The sequence below is a fragment of the Penaeus monodon genome, chromosome 26, assembly GCF_015228065.2.
Source record: "Penaeus monodon isolate SGIC_2016 chromosome 26, NSTDA_Pmon_1, whole genome shotgun sequence".
Classification (NCBI taxonomy): Eukaryota; Metazoa; Arthropoda; class Malacostraca; order Decapoda; family Penaeidae; genus Penaeus; species Penaeus monodon.
In genome coordinates, this window is record NC_051411.1 from 19,542,056 (window position 1) to 19,547,055 (window position 5,000).

At 32.9% G+C, this 5,000-nt stretch overlaps 1 long non-coding RNA gene across 1 annotated transcript in view; it reads left to right on the top strand.

Annotated features, from left to right (window-relative positions):
* Positions 1-4,927: 4,927 nt before the first annotated feature.
* Positions 4,928-5,000, top strand: part of LOC119589975 — a 5,985-nt gene continuing 5,912 nt past the window's right edge. Inside the window, exon 1 of the long non-coding RNA XR_005230224.1 lies at positions 4,928-5,000. This exon is cut by the window's right edge and continues 82 nt beyond it. This is a non-coding gene — a long non-coding RNA (uncharacterized LOC119589975).

A 5,000-nucleotide genomic window follows, 5' to 3' on the forward strand; every position in this document is an offset into this window, starting at 1 on the left:
TGTTGTGTGTGTGTTTGGGCTTTTATGTGTATGTGTGTGTGTTTGTGTGAGTGTGTGTGTGTGTGTAAGTGTGTTTTTGTGTGTGTGTGTAAGTGTGTGTTTTGTTGTGTGTGTGTGTGTTTTTGTGTGTGTGTGTGTGTGTGTGTGTGTGTGTAAATGTGTGTGTGTGTGTGTGTGTGTGTGGTGTGGTGTAGTATGTGTGTAAGCATGCATGTGTATGTGTTACATTTAACAGATTGCCCCATACATGCACACACAGGTTTCTACCATGATGCTGATGTCAGCTTCCTCATATTTAAATTTCATATAATTGTAGACAAATAACGTAGCAATCTAATTTAATTGTTAATTTTTTGATTGACTTGAAAGTAACAAGACCTATATTTTCCAATGCCTGTCCTATTTTATGCAGGTACCAGAGGACAAACCCATTTTGAAGATGATTCAAAGTATGTGAAGGTTTAAAAGGGAAACGGACTTCACACAAAAATCATCTGGATTCAGTCTCTTAGCACAGTTGGTAAACTTAAAGATGAGGTTTGTACTCTTTTGTTACTGGTCATTCTCAAGAGACATATTCATGGGAGGGGAAGTCCCAGTGTGTCCAGTAACAGCATACAGCTTTTATGCCATAATATGTTCTTTACACCAGGGTGCTGAATGCAACTGCAGGAATTTAGAGAAAAAAAAATGAACTCTATTAGTAAGTAGAATAAGACATTTTAACAAATTTAAAGTCTCCTTTCCTCCCTCCTTCCTCATCTAAGCCTCTCCTCCACTTTTAATATGACCACCCATTTCACCTGTGTTTTAGCTTCATACATTATGTGTATTGATGTTTTGTAATGAATATTGAAAAAGTAAATTGCAAGATGGATACTTTTTGCATTTTCTCCAAAAAATTTTCTATTTCATAAAAATAAAAAGAAAATTCCAAATTGGGCGGGTTTCAGTTCTAGAATATAAGTTATTTCAGAAAATTTTTCTTTTTATCACATCACACATATTGCAATGAAGAGCACCAAGGCCTTCAGTTTTTTTGTATCAACTTGACTTCCATAACCCTTTGCCTCCACATGATGTATAGCTTACATCATGGCTCATCATGGTCATAGCTCTGGATGACATGTATTTTCCAGTAAGGCCCGACTTAGTTGCAACTATGGAATTTTTCATAAGGTACCTTCACTCATCCCTTCACGTCACATTCCCTGGCCCATTGGGTTGAGGAAAAATAGGACATGTAATGCTCTGATGGGCTATTTTATTGTTAAAAGGTGCGATATATAGCAAATGAATTTCGCTTGCTATTTCTGGAAGATGTCACCCCCCCAAAAAAATTGCTCTCTCTAGTGCTGCTGTAAACCTGTAAGTAACCTTCACTCTAGTTTTAAATGACCAGCCTTGTATATAGCTGCTTACAGTCTCTTTGTTTGTAAAAATTAGATTTGCAAAAATGAAAGAAAATCTGTTTTTTCCTCCGTAAAACTACATTCCATCTTTTATACAGAGTACAACAGGGCTCTTTATTATATAAGTTATATATCATTCTATAACTAGAATTAACAGCATGCATCTCTTGATATGCAAAAACATTAAAACATATTTTGAATACAAGTGATACAAAAAAAAATCGTACCCACTTTGCTGGTGTGGCATGGTAAGTGCAACGCACCAGTCAAGTTAGAAATAGGCCCCAGGAGACAACCCTAGGTGAACTGCATACTCCCCTGATTAAAGGCCAAGTGCATCCTAGGCAATGGGTTCAAATTTTTTTTTTAATATTTTAACGGCCTACCCAATTTTATTTTTATTTACTGGTGGAATTTATATTATATTGTAAGGTACCATTTTATGTACAAGCCCAGCATCTTTGCAATATATGTGGCTGTGGATGCAGATTGATTTAAATATTCTGGAAGTGGCTTCCAGACGTGTAATCTCTGTTAAGATAGTTGTCATACAGATTTATCTCTAAGTGACCTTGAAAAATGATACATAGACACGTCGTGATTCCAGTGCAAATATATAATAAATTGTTGCCAAATTCAGGCACTGGTAAGCAAAGGGACTGAGAGGAATTACAAATCTCATCTTAGTGTTTCCTCTTCCACAAGTCTTGTAAATTTAAAACTCTGTCCTCAACCCTCTCCTGTTTTTTTTTTTTGTTTTTTTCTTTTTCTTCTTCTTTCCCTTTCCATGCCATAGTTCTAGGTGATTACTAAAATCCAACTGCTGTTTCCCATGAGTGTTGTTTTGAATGCCTCAACACCACTTTGGTTTTAAGTAAATATAAACACAGTTGCAGATCTCTTGATGTTTTTAGATGTCACCCATCATACTTCAGTAGATGTATTACTATATCAGCAAAATCTGGAAAAATTTCGTTAGAAAATGAGTTCTGGTCTGTCTGGGAAGATAGAAGAATCCAGAAGATTGTATTTATTAGTTATGACCAACAATCAGGAGTTTAAAGGGGAGCACCCTACCCAAAGCCTATCTTGCTACATTCATTTGATCATAAAAAAGATAACAGTTTTAAATCACCATTTTTTTTTTTTTTTTTTTTTTTTTTTTTTTTTTTTTTTTTTTTTTTGCATGTCATTGAGTGTATAATTGGGCTTCGTCTTGTATAATTTTAGCGGGGCCTTCCCATGGGGGGAGGAGCATGTACCCCAAAAAAGTGTAAGATTATTGTTTATTTATATTTTAATGGTCTGCTAGACCCTCCACATGGCATATTTTTTCCCTGAATTATTCAGAAATATTCTTCAGTTTGATCATTCTGTGTGAAGGCCACCTGGTCAGCCGATGTTTGAATTTCCATTAACTTTTTTATGGACTGTGCCATTGTGAACTATATTGGGGTCAGTTACATAATCTATCTTTTACTCTTACTTTTTTTTTTTTTTTTTTTTTTTTTTTTTTCTTCTTTTCTTTCTTTCTTTTTTTCTTTCTTTTTTCTTTCTTTTTTTCTAAAATTAGCTGACAAGGTGGCCTGCTCACTCCAAGCCACTCGTTGAAGAAAGCATATGCATGGAGGCACATGAAATTTCAACCAATGGAAGGTACAGCAGCTTATTAAATATAGCACTTAAAACACGCCATTGGAAATTTGAATACTCGCCCAAGTTCATTATTTTTATTATTTCTTTACTAATTTAAAAAATGTTATGTACATAATAAAAGCCTCATTTAGTGATTTTGAGATGAGATTATTACTAATCAATTTTTTTTTTTCTTTCTTTTTTTTTCGGTCTTTTCTTTTCTTTCTTTTTTTTTCTTTTTTTCCTTTCTTCTGTATTTCTTTTTTGGATATAAAATAGAGTTCCCTATCTAAAACCCCTTTTATAAATGATTAATCATAATAAAACAAATCTAAACCGAAATACCTTTTTTTTTGGGGGGGGGGGGGACAGATTATAAAGAAATGAAAAAACGGGGGATGGAAATACAGATGAGATTATTATATGAGTATAATCCTAGCGGGGAATACAAATCCCGGGTTCAAATTTGAGAATTAAGAAAATTTTAAAAATGAATTTCACGGAATTTCCAAACCTTTTTAAATTTTCCCACACCCAAAAAGTTGGGGGAGGGGGGATGGTACTAGGGGGTTTAATTTTTGAAAGGGTTGATATGTACTAAACCTTGACATTTTTAATCATCACCATTTAATATGATAAACCCTTTTTCTAATTAGATTTTTAATTTCCCCCAATATAATAATTTCCCAACTGATATTTATGAAAGAATATTTTGGGGGCAGGTAAACCCAGTAAAATTTTGGGTTCAGTCTTTGAGCGCTTTTTTGCAAAAAAGTGACTAAAAATCAGACCCGGAGGGGATCATTATTCTACTTTTTTTAAAAAGGGTGCAGTTGCTCCCAAAAAACTCTTATGAAGCTGCATAGACTGGTTTTAAAATTCCATATGTTTTTTTTTTTTTAGAGCGGGACATTGTGTACTATCATTTTCAAAAATAAAAAAATTGATAATTCAAAAAATTTCCACTCCTAGGTGGCCTTCTATTAAAATGCTCTTTACAACAGAAAAGATCAATTTCAAAACAAAACAAAAATTTTAAAAGGGACAATACCAAATGTTGAGCAAATCCAACGAAAATTATCATTTTTTATTCTTTTTTTTTTTAATAAAAGTCTTTCTTACCAAACCGTATAGACCCCTCAAAAGCTACAGCAAATTTCCCGAGAGTCGTGACAGAAAGTATATTTCATGTATTAATGTACACAAAACTCAAATTTTTTATGAAAAATCTCTTCATATTTCTTCAAAATCATTGTGATTTTCATTTTTCCTAATATTGGTATAAAAGTGTTCTTTGGACATTCACAAACTCGTATATATATGTACAATGTCATTATCAAATACCATATGCAATATTGCAACAAGCAATAGTCCATACAGGTGTATATACATAGTTCACCTGTTGGTACTTATGGCCTTTTGCCTCCAAAAAAAATAACAACAATTGGCTCTAACAGTGATTTGTAGTTCTCTCGTTCATGTATGTATAACATATGCTAGCTAGCTCAATTAATACATTTATGTTAGCTTAGTAGGGTCTATATATGTGTTAAAAAATAAAAGTAAACTAATGATAATAATATTTCAGTTTGGATTCACTCTTTAACGGTTAGTACTGTCCACCATCGAAAATTGTTTTGATTTGAATTGGACTTTTCCATTGTAATGAGCACTTCAATCCCATGGTTAGAATTTTGAACTTCAGAAAAAGTAAGTGAAATATGGATTATTTGATGTTGAAGAAGATAGTACCCAATGATATCCGCTCTAACTCTATAAGAATTTTTAAATCGGTCTTATTTTTTCTTTACGTAAAAATGGGTTTACTCATATTAAATGAGGCTGATTAAAATAGTTAATCTTATTTATATGTAGTAATCTTGTAACTTTTTTTTAAATAGAAGAAACAGTTGAAATTCAAGAGCATGAGCCAACTTTATACCTCAACGTGTA